At 27.1% G+C, this 13,171-nt stretch overlaps 1 long non-coding RNA gene across 1 annotated transcript in view; it reads left to right on the top strand.

Moving 5' to 3' along the window:
- LOC144893574 (uncharacterized) overlaps positions 1-13,171 on the top strand; it is a 253,303-nt gene that overhangs the window by 82,635 nt on the left and 157,497 nt on the right. The window lies entirely within an intron of this gene.

A 13,171-nucleotide genomic window follows, 5' to 3' on the forward strand; every position in this document is an offset into this window, starting at 1 on the left:
TGGTTATAAAAGCTAATGATCGATTTACTTGGTTTGAAAAGCTAATAATCGATGTACTTGGTTATAAAAGCTAATAATCGATGTACTTGGTTATAAAAGCTAATAATCGATGTACTTGGTTATAAAAGCTAATGATCGATTTACTTGGTTATAAAAGCTAATGATCGATTTACTTGGTTATAAAAGCTAATGATCGATTTACTTGGTTATAAAAGCTAATGATCGATTTACTTGGTTATAAAAGCTAATGATCGATTTACTTGGTTATAAAAGCCAATAAATCGATGTATTTCGTTATAAAAGCTAATAATCTATGTACTTGGTTATAAAAGCTAATGATCGATTTACTTGGTTTTAAAAGCTAATAATCGATGTACTTGGTTATGGAAGTTAATAATCGATGTACTTGGTTATAAAAGCTAATAATTCATGTACTTGGTTATAAAAGCTAATAATTCATGTGCGGTACTTGGTTATAAAATTTAATAATCGATGTACTTGGTTATAAAAGCTAATATAATCGATGTACTTGGTTATAAAAGCTAATAATCGATGTACTTGGTTATGGAAGTTAATAATCGATGTACTCGGTTATAAAAGCTAATAATCGATGTACTTGGTTATAAAAGCTAATAATCGATTTACTTGGTTATAAAAGCTAATAATCGATTTACTTGGTTATAAAAGCTAATAATCGATGTACTTGGTTATAAAAGCTAATAATCGATGTACTTGGTTATAAAAGCTAATAATCGATGTACTTGGTTATAAAAGCTAATAATCAATGTACTTGGTTATAAAAGCTAATAATCGATGTACTTAGTTATAAAAGCTAATAATCGATGTACTTGGTTATAAAAGCTAATAATCGATGTACTTGGTTATGGAAGTTAATAATCGATGTACTTGGTTATAAAAGCTAATAATCGATGTACTTGGTTATAAAAGCTAATAATCGATTTACTTGGTTATAAAAGCTAATAATCGATTTACTTGGTTATAAAAGCTAATAATTAATGTACTTGGTTATAAAAGCTAATAATTCATGTGCGGTACTTGGTTATAAAAGTTAATAATCGATGTACTTGGTTATAAAAGCTAATAATCGATGTACTTGGTTATAAAAGCTAATAATCGATGTACTTGGTTATGGAAGTTAATAATCGATGTACTTGGTTATAAAAGCTAATATACGATGTACTTGGTTATAAAAGCTAATAATCGATGTACTTGGTTATAAAAGCTAATGATCGATTTACTTGGTTATAAAAGCTAATGATCGATTTACTTGGTTATAAAAGCTAATGATCGATTTACTTGGTTATAAAAGCCAATAATCGATGTATTTCGTTATAAAAGCTAATAATCGATGTACTTGGTTATAAAAGCTAATGATCGATTTACTTGGTTTTAAAAGCTAATAATCGATGTACTTGGTTATAAAAGCTAATAATCGATGTACTTGGTAATAAAAGCTAATAATCGATGTACTTGGTTATAAAAGCTAATGATCGATTTACTTGGTTATAAAAGCTAATGATCGATTTACTTGGTTATAAAAGCTAATGACCGATTTACTTGGTTATAAAAGCTAATGATCGATTTACTTGGTTATAAAAGCTAATGATCGATTTACTTGGTTATAAAAGCCAATAATCGATGTATTTCGTTATAAAAGCTAATAATCGATGTACTTGGTTATAAAAGCTAATGATCGATTTACTTGGTTTTAAAAGCTAATAATCGATGTACTTGGTTATGGAAGTTAATAATCGATGTACTTGGTTATAAAAGCTAATAATTCATGTACTTGGTTATAAAAGCTAATAATTCATGTGCGGTACTTGGTTATAAAATTTAATAATCGATGTACTTGGTTATAAAAGCTAATAAAATCGATGTACTTGGTTATAAAAGCCAATAATCGATGTATTTCGTTATAATAGCTAATAATTCATGTACATGGTTATAAAAGCTAATAATTCGATGTACTTGGTTTTAAAAGCTGATAATCGATGTACTTGGTTATGGAAGTTAATAATCAATGTACTTGGTTATAAAAGGTAATAATCGATGTACTTGGTTATAAAAGCTAATAATCGATGTACTTGGTTATAAAAGCTAATAATCGATGTACTTGGTTATAAAACCTAATAATCGATGTACTTGGTTATAAAAGCTAATAATTGATTTACTTGGTTATAAAAGCTAATAATCGATTTACTTGGTTATAAAAGCTAATAATTCATGTACTTGGTTATAAAAGCTAATAATTCATGTGCGGTACTTGGTTATAAAAGTTAATAATCGATGTACTTGGTTATAAAAGCTAATAATCGATGTACTTGGTTATAAAAGCTAATAATCGATGTACTTGGTTATGGAAGTTAATAATCGATGTACTTGGTTATAAAAGCTAATAATCGATGTACTTGGTTATAAAAGCTAATAATCGATTTACTTGGTTATAAAAGCTAATAATCGATTTACTTGGTTATAAAAGCTAATAATTCATGTACTTGGTTATAAAAGCTAATAATTCATGTGCGGTAGTTGGTTATAAAAGTTAATAATCGATGTACTTGGTTATAAAAGCTAATAATCGATGTTCTTGGATATAAAAGCTAATAATCGATGTACTTGCTTATGGAAGTTAATAATCAATGTACTTGGTTATAAAAGCTAATAATCGATGTACTTGGTTATAAAAGCTAATAATCGATGTACTTGGTTATAAAAGCTAATAATCGATGTACTTGGTTATGGAAGTTAATAATCGATGTACTTGGTTATAAAAGCTAATAATCGATGTACTTGGTTATAAAAGCTAATAATCGATTTACTTGGTTATAAAAGCTAATAATCGATTTACTTGGTTATAAAAGCTAATAATTCATGTACTTGGTTATAAAAGCTAATAATTCATGTGCGGTACTTGGTTATAAAAGTTAATAATCGATGTACTTGGTTATAAAAGCTAATAATCGATGTACTTGGTTATGGAAGTTAATAATCGATGTACTTGGTTATAAAAGTTCATAATCGATGTACTTGGTTATAAAAGCTAATAATCGATGTACTTGGTTATGGAAGTTAATAATCGATGTACTTGGTTATAAAAGCTAATAATCGATGTACATGGTTATAAAAGCTAATAATCGATTTACTTGGTTATAAAAGCTAATAATCGATTTACTTGGTTATAAAAGCTAATGATCGATTTACTTGGTTATAAAAGCCAATAATCGATGTATTTCGTTATAAAAGCTAATAATCGATGTACTTGGTTATAAAAGCTAATGATCGATTTACTTGGTTTTAAAAGCTAATAATCGATGTACTTGGTTATGGAAGTTAATAATCGATGTACTTGGTTATAAAAGCTAATAATTCATGTACTTGGTTATAAAAGCTAATAATTCATGTGCGGTACTTGGTTATAAAATTTAATAATCGATGTACTTGGTTATAAAAGCTAATAATCGATGTACTTGGTTATAAAAGCTAATAATCGATGTACTTGGTTATGGAAGTTAATAATCGATGTACTCGGTTATAAAAGCTAATAATCGATGTACTTGGTTATAAAAGCTAATAATCGATTTACTTGGTTATAAAAGCTAATAATCGATTTACTTGGTTATAAAAGCTAATAATCGATGTACTTGGTTATAAAAGCTAATAATCGATGTACTTGGTTATAAAAGCTAATAATCGATGTACTTGGTTATAAAAGCTAATAATCAATGTACTTGGTTATAAAAGCTAATAATCGATGTACTTAGTTATAAAAGCTAATAATCGATGTACTTGGTTATAAAAGCTAATAATCGATGTACTTGGTTATGGAAGTTAATAATCGATGTACTTGGTTATAAAAGCTAATAATCGATGTACTTGGTTATAAAAGCTAATAATCGATTTACTTGGTTATAAAAGCTAATAATCGATTTACTTGGTTATAAAAGCTAATAATTAATGTACTTGGTTATAAAAGCTAATAATTCATGTGCGGTACTTGGTTATAAAAGTTAATAATCGATGTACTTGGTTATAAAAGCTAATAATCGATGTACTTGGTTATAAAAGCTAATAATCGATGTACTTGGTTATGGAAGTTAATAATCGATGTACTTGGTTATAAAAGCTAATAATCGATGTACTTGGTTATAAAAGCTAATGATCGATTTACTTGGTTATAAAAGCTAATGATCGATTTACTTGGTTATAAAAGCTAATGATCGATTTACTTGGTTATAAAAGCGAATGATCGATTTACTTGGTTATAAAAGCTAATGATCGATTTACTTGGTTATAAAAGCTAATAATCGATGTACTTGGTTATAAAAGCTATTAATCGATGTACTTGGTTATAAAAGCTAATAATCGATGTACTTGGTTATAAAAGCTAATAATCGATGTACTTGGTGATAAAAGCTAATAATCTATGTACTTGGTTATAAAAGCTAATAATCGATTTATTTGGTTATAAAAGCTAATGATCGATTTACTTGGTTATAAAAGCTAATGATCGATTTACTTGGTTATAAAAGCTAATGATCGATTTACTTGGTTATAAAAGCCAATAATCGATGTATTTCGTTATAAAAGCTAATAATCGATGTACTTGGTTATAAAAGCTAATGATCGATTTACTTGGTTTTAAAAGCTAATAATCGATGTACTTGGTTATAAAAGCTAATAATCGATGTACTTGGTAATAAAAGCTAATAATCGATGTACTTGGTTATAAAAGCTAATGATCGATTTACTTGGTTATAAAAGCTAATGATCGATTTACTTGGTTATAAAAGCTAATGACCGATTTACTTGGTTATAAAAGCTAATGATCGATTTACTTGGTTATAAAAGCTAATGATCGATTTACTTGGTTATAAAAGCCAATAATCGATGTATTTCGTTATAAAAGCTAATAATCGATGTACTTGGTTATAAAAGCTAATGATCGATTTACTTGGTTTTAAAAGCTAATAATCGATGTACTTGGTTATGGAAGTTAATAATCGATGTACTTGGTTATAAAAGCTAATAATTCATGTACTTGGTTATGAAAGCTAATAATTCATGTGCGGTACTTGGTTATAAAATTTAATAATCGATGTACTTGGTTATAAAAGCTAATAATCGATGTACTTGGTTATAAAAGCCAATAATCGATGTATTTCGTTATAATAGCTAATAATTCATGTACATGGTTATAAAAGCTAATAATTCGATGTACTTGGTTTTAAAAGCTGATAATCGATGTACTTGGTTATGGAAGTTAATAATCAATGTACTTGGTTATAAAAGGTAATAATCGATGTACTTGGTTATAAAAGCTAATAATCGATGTACTTGGTTATAAAAGCTAATAATCGATGTACTTGGTTATAAAACCTAATAATCGATGTACTTGGTTATAAAAGCTAATAATTGATTTACTTGGTTATAAAAGCTAATAATCGATTTACTTGGTTATAAAAGCTAATAATTCATGTACTTGGTTATAAAAGCTAATAATTCATGTGCGGTACTTGGTTATAAAAGTTAATAATCGATGTACTTGGTTATAAAAGCTAATAATCGATGTACTTGGTTATAAAAGCTAATAATCGATGTACTTGGTTATGGAAGTTAATAATCGATGTACTTGGTTATAAAAGCTAATAATCGATGTACTTGGTTATAAAAGCTAATAATCGATTTACTTGGTTATAAAAGCTAATAATCGATTTACTTGGTTATAAAAGCTAATAATTCATGTACTTGGTTATAAAAGCTAATAATTCATGTGCGGTAGTTGGTTATAAAAGTTAATAATCGATGTACTTGGTTATAAAAGCTAATAATCGATGTACTTGCATATAAAAGCTAATAATCGATGTACTTGGTTATGGAAGTTAATAATCAATGTACTTGGTTATAAAAGCTAATAATCGATGTACTTGGTTATAAAAGCTAATAATCGATGTACTTGGTTATAAAAGCTAATAATCGATGTACTTGGTTATGGAAGTTAATAATCGATGTACTTGGTTATAAAAGCTAATAATCGATGTACTTGGTTATAAAAGCTAATAATCGATTTACTTGGTTATAAAAGCTAATAATCGATTTACTTGGTTATAAAAGCTAATAATTCATGTACTTGGTTATAAAAGCTAATAATTCATGTGCGGTACTTGGTTATAAAAGTTAATAATCGATGTACTTGGTTATAAAAGCTAATAATCGATGTACTTGGTTATGGAAGTTAATAATCGATGTACTTGGTTATAAAAGTTCATAATCGATGTACTTGGTTATAAAAGCTAATAATCGATGTACTTGGTTATGGAAGTTAATAATCGATGTACTTGGTTATAAAAGCTAATAATCGATGTACATGGTTATAAAAGCTAATAATCGATTTACTTGGTTATAAAAGCTAATAATCGATTTACTTGGTTATAAAAGCTAATAATTCATGTACTTGGTTATAAAAGCTAATAATTCATGTGTGGTACTTAGTTATAAAAGTTAATAATCGATGTACTTGGTTATAAAAGCTAATAATCGATGTACTTGGTTATAAAAGCTAATAATCGATGTACTTGGTTATAAAAGCTAATAATCGATGTACTTGGTTATAAAAGCTAATGATCGATTTACTTGGTTATAAAAGCTAATGATCGATTTACTTGGTTATAAAAGCTAATGATCGATTTACTTGGTTATAAAAGCTAATGATCGATTTACTTGGTTATAAAAGCCAATATAATCGATGTATTTCGTTATAAAAGCTAATAATCGATGTACTTGGTTATAAAAGCTAATGATCGATTTACTTGGTTTGAAAAGCTAATAATCGATGTACTTGGTTATAAAAGCTAATAATCGATGTACTTGGTTATAAAAGCTAATAATCGATGTACTTGGTTATAAAAGCTAATGATCGATTTACTTGGTTATAAAAGCTAATGATCGATTTACTTGGTTATAAAAGCTAATGATCGATTTACTTGGTTATAAAAGCTAATGATCGATTTACTTGGTTATAAAAGCTAATGATCGATTTACTTGGTTATAAAAGCCAATAATCGATGTATTTCGTTATAAAAGCTAATAATCGATGTACTTGGTTATAAAAGCTAATGATCGATTTTCTTGGTTTTAAAAGCTAATAATCGATGTACTTGGTTATGGAAGTTAATAATCGATGTACTTGGTTATAAAAGCTAATAATTCATGTACTTGGTTATAAAAGCTAATAATTCATGTGCGGTACTTGGTTATAAAATTTAATAATCGATGTACTTGGTTATAAAAGCTAATAATCGATGTACTTGGTTATAAAAGCTAATAATCGATGTACTTGGTTATGGAAGTTAATAATCGATGTACTCGGTTATAAAAGCTAATAATCGATGTACTTGGTTATAAAAGCTAATAAATCGATTTACTTGGTTATAAAAGCTAATAATCGATTTACTTGGTTATAAAAGCTAATAATCGATGTACTTGGTTATAAAAGCTAATAATCGATGTACTTGGTTATAAAAGCTAATAATCGATGTACTTGGTTATAAAAGCTAATAATCGATGTACTTGGTTATAAAAGCTAATAATCAATGTACTTGGTTATAAAAGCTAATAATCGATGTACTTAGTTATAAAAGCTAATATAATCGATGTACTTGGTTATAAAAGCTAATAATCGATGTACTTGGTTATAAAAGCTAATAATCGATGTACTTGGTTATAAAAGCTAATAATCGATGTACTTGGTTATAAAAGCTAATAATCGATTTACTTGGTTATAAAAGCTAATAATCGATTTACTTGGTTATAAAAGCTAATAATTAATGTACTTGGTTATAAAAGCTAATAATTCATGTGCGGTACTTGGTTATAAAAGTTAATAATCGATGTACTTGGTTATAAAAGCTAATAATCGATGTACTTGGTTATAAAAGCTAATAATCGATGTACTTGGTTATGGAAGTTAATAATCGATGTACTTGGTTATAAAAGCTAATAATCGATGTACTTGGTTATAAAAGCTAATAATCGATTTACTTGGTTATAAAAGCTAATAATCGATTTACTTGGTTATAAAAGCTAATAATTCATGTACTTGGTTATAAAAGCTAATAATTCATGTGCGGTAGTTGGTTATAAAAGTTAATAATCGATGTACTTGGTTATAAAAGCTAATAATCGATGTACTTGCATATAAAAGCTAATAATCGATGTACTTGGTTATGGAAGTTAATATATAATCGATGTACTTGGTTATAAAAGCTAATAATCGATGTACATGGTTATAAAAGCTAATAATCGATTTACTTGGTTATAAAAGCTAATAATCGATTTACTTGGTTATAAAAGCTAATAATTCATGTACTTGGTTATAAAAGCTAATAATTCATGTGTGGTACTTAGTTATAAAAGTTAATAATCGATGTACTTGGTTATAAAAGCTAATAATCGATGTACTTGGTTATAAAAGCTAATAATCGATGTACTTGGTTATAAAAGCTAATAATCGATGTACTTGGTTATAAAAGCTAATGATCGATTTACTTGGTTATAAAAGCTAATGATCGATTTACTTGGTTATAAAAGCTAATGATCGATTTACTTGGTTATAAAAGCTAATGATCGATTTACTTGGTTATAAAAGCCAATATAATCGATGTATTTCGTTATAAAAGCTAATAATCGATGTACTTGGTTATAAAAGCTAATGATCGATTTACTTGGTTTGAAAAGCTAATAATCGATGTACTTGGTTATAAAAGCTAATAATCGATGTACTTGGTTATAAAAGCTAATAATCGATGTACTTGGTTATAAAAGCTAATGATCGATTTACTTGGTTATAAAAGCTAATGATCGATTTACTTGGTTATAAAAGCTAATGATCGATTTACTTGGTTATAAAAGCTAATGATCGATTTACTTGGTTATAAAAGCTAATGATCGATTTACTTGGTTATAAAAGCCAATAATCGATGTATTTCGTTATAAAAGCTAATAATCGATGTACTTGGTTATAAAAGCTAATGATCGATTTTCTTGGTTTTAAAAGCTAATAATCGATGTACTTGGTTATGGAAGTTAATAATCGATGTACTTGGTTATAAAAGCTAATAATTCATGTACTTGGTTATAAAAGCTAATAATTCATGTGCGGTACTTGGTTATAAAATTTAATAATCGATGTACTTGGTTATAAAAGCTAATAATCGATGTACTTGGTTATAAAAGCTAATAATCGATGTACTTGGTTATGGAAGTTAATAATCGATGTACTCGGTTATAAAAGCTAATAATCGATGTACTTGGTTATAAAAGCTAATAAATCGATTTACTTGGTTATAAAAGCTAATAATCGATTTACTTGGTTATAAAAGCTAATAATCGATGTACTTGGTTATAAAAGCTAATAATCGATGTACTTGGTTATAAAAGCTAATAATCGATGTACTTGGTTATAAAAGCTAATAATCGATGTACTTGGTTATAAAAGCTAATAATCAATGTACTTGGTTATAAAAGCTAATAATCGATGTACTTAGTTATAAAAGCTAATATAATCGATGTACTTGGTTATAAAAGCTAATAATCGATGTACTTGGTTATAAAAGCTAATAATCGATGTACTTGGTTATAAAAGCTAATAATCGATGTACTTGGTTATAAAAGCTAATAATCGATTTACTTGGTTATAAAAGCTAATAATCGATTTACTTGGTTATAAAAGCTAATAATTAATGTACTTGGTTATAAAAGCTAATAATTCATGTGCGGTACTTGGTTATAAAAGTTAATAATCGATGTACTTGGTTATAAAAGCTAATAATCGATGTACTTGGTTATAAAAGCTAATAATCGATGTACTTGGTTATGGAAGTTAATAATCGATGTACTTGGTTATAAAAGCTAATAATCGATGTACTTGGTTATAAAAGCTAATAATCGATTTACTTGGTTATAAAAGCTAATAATCGATTTACTTGGTTATAAAAGCTAATAATTCATGTACTTGGTTATAAAAGCTAATAATTCATGTGCGGTACTTGGTTATAAAAGTTAATAATCGATGTACTTGGTTATAAAAGCTAATAATCGATGTACTTGGTTATAAAAGCTAATAATCGATGTACTTGGTTATGGAAGTTAATAATCGATGTACTTGGTTATAAAAGCTAATAATCGATGTACTTGGTTATAAAAGCTAATAATCGATTTACTTGGTTATAAAAGCTAATAATCGATTTACTTGGTTATAAAAGCTAATAATTCATGTACTTGGTTATAAAAGCTAATAATTCATGTGCGGTAGTTGGTTATAAAAGTTAATAATCGATGTACTTGGTTATAAAAGCTAATAATCGATGTACTTGCATATAAAAGCTAATAATCGATGTACTTGGTTATGGAAGTTAATAATCAATGTACTTGGTTATAAAAGCTAATAATCGATGTACTTGGTTATAAAAGCTAATAATCGATGTACTTGGTTATAAAAGCTAATAATCGATGTACTTGGTTATGGAAGTTAATAATCGATGTACTTGGTTATAAAAGCTAATAATCGATGTACTTGGTTATAAAAGCTAATAATCGATTTACTTGGTTATAAAAGCTAATAATCGATTTACTTGGTTATAAAAGCTAATAATTCATGTACTTGGTTATAAAAGCTAATAATTCATGTGCGGTACTTGGTTATAAAAGTTAATAATCGATGTACTTGGTTATAAAAGCTAATAATCGATGTACTTGGTTATGGAAGTTAATAATCGATGTACTTGGTTATAAAAGTTCATAATCGATGTACTTGGTTATAAAAGCTAATAATCGATGTACTTGGTTATGGAAGTTAATAATCGATGTACTTGGTTATAAAAGCTAATAATCGATGTACATGGTTATAAAAGCTAATAATCGATTTACTTGGTTATAAAAGCTAATAATCGATTTACTTGGTTATAAAAGCTAATAATTCATGTACTTGGTTATAAAAGCTAATAATTCATGTGTGGTACTTAGTTATAAAAGTTAATAATCGATGTACTTGGTTATAAAAGCTAATAATCGATGTACTTGGTTATAAAAGCTAATAATCGATGTACTTGGTTATAAAAGCTAATAATCGATGTACTTGGTTATAAAAGCTAATGATCGATTTACTTGGTTATAAAAGCTAATGATCGATTTACTTGGTTATAAAAGCTAATGATCGATTTACTTGGTTATAAAAGCTAATGATCGATTTACTTGGTTATAAAAGCCAATATAATCGATGTATTTCGTTATAAAAGCTAATAATCGATGTACTTGGTTATAAAAGCTAATGATCGATTTACTTGGTTTGAAAAGCTAATAATCGATGTACTTGGTTATAAAAGCTAATAATCGATGTACTTGGTTATAAAAGCTAATAATCGATGTACTTGGTTATAAAAGCTAATGATCGATTTACTTGGTTATAAAAGCTAATGATCGATTTACTTGGTTATAAAAGCTAATGATCGATTTACTTGGTTATAAAAGCTAATGATCGATTTACTTGGTTATAAAAGCTAATGATCGATTTACTTGGTTATAAAAGCCAATAATCGATGTATTTCGTTATAAAAGCTAATAATCGATGTACTTGGTTATAAAAGCTAATGATCGATTTTCTTGGTTTTAAAAGCTAATAATCGATGTACTTGGTTATGGAAGTTAATAATCGATGTACTTGGTTATAAAAGCTAATAATTCATGTACTTGGTTATAAAAGCTAATAATTCATGTGCGGTACTTGGTTATAAAATTTAATAATCGATGTACTTGGTTATAAAAGCTAATAATCGATGTACTTGGTTATAAAAGCTAATAATCGATGTACTTGGTTATGGAAGTTAATAATCGATGTACTCGGTTATAAAAGCTAATAATCGATGTACTTGGTTATAAAAGCTAATAAATCGATTTACTTGGTTATAAAAGCTAATAATCGATTTACTTGGTTATAAAAGCTAATAATCGATGTACTTGGTTATAAAAGCTAATAATCGATGTACTTGGTTATAAAAGCTAATAATCGATGTACTTGGTTATAAAAGCTAATAATCGATGTACTTGGTTATAAAAGCTAATAATCAATGTACTTGGTTATAAAAGCTAATAATCGATGTACTTAGTTATAAAAGCTAATATAATCGATGTACTTGGTTATAAAAGCTAATAATCGATGTACTTGGTTATAAAAGCTAATAATCGATGTACTTGGTTATAAAAGCTAATAATCGATGTACTTGGTTATAAAAGCTAATAATCGATTTACTTGGTTATAAAAGCTAATAATCGATTTACTTGGTTATAAAAGCTAATAATTAATGTACTTGGTTATAAAAGCTAATAATTCATGTGCGGTACTTGGTTATAAAAGTTAATAATCGATGTACTTGGTTATAAAAGCTAATAATCGATGTACTTGGTTATAAAAGCTAATAATCGATGTACTTGGTTATGGAAGTTAATAATCGATGTACTTGGTTATAAAAGCTAATAATCGATGTACTTGGTTATAAAAGCTAATAATCGATTTACTTGGTTATAAAAGCTAATAATCGATTTACTTGGTTATAAAAGCTAATAATTCATGTACTTGGTTATAAAAGCTAATAATTCATGTGCGGTAGTTGGTTATAAAAGTTAATAATCGATGTACTTGGTTATAAAAGCTAATAATCGATGTACTTGCATATAAAAGCTAATAATCGATGTACTTGGTTATGGAAGTTAATATATAATCGATGTACTTGGTTATAAAAGCTAATAATCGATGTACATGGTTATAAAAGCTAATAATCGATTTACTTGGTTATAAAAGCTAATAATCGATTTACTTGGTTATAAAAGCTAATAATTCATGTACTTGGTTATAAAAGCTAATAATTCATGTGTGGTACTTAGTTATAAAAGTTAATAATCGATGTACTTGGTTATAAAAGCTAATAATCGATGTACTTGGTTATAAAAGCTAATAATCGATGTACTTGGTTATAAAAGCTAATAATCGATGTACTTGGTTATAAAAGCTAATGATCGATTTACTTGGTTATAAAAGCTAATGATCGATTTACTTGGTTATAAAAGCTAATGATCGATTTACTTGGTTATAAAAGCT

Source organism: Myxine glutinosa, chromosome 9, assembly GCF_964187855.1.
Source record: "Myxine glutinosa chromosome 9, kmMyxGlut1.1, whole genome shotgun sequence".
In the NCBI taxonomy this organism is placed as follows: domain Eukaryota; kingdom Metazoa; phylum Chordata; class Myxini; order Myxiniformes; family Myxinidae; genus Myxine; species Myxine glutinosa.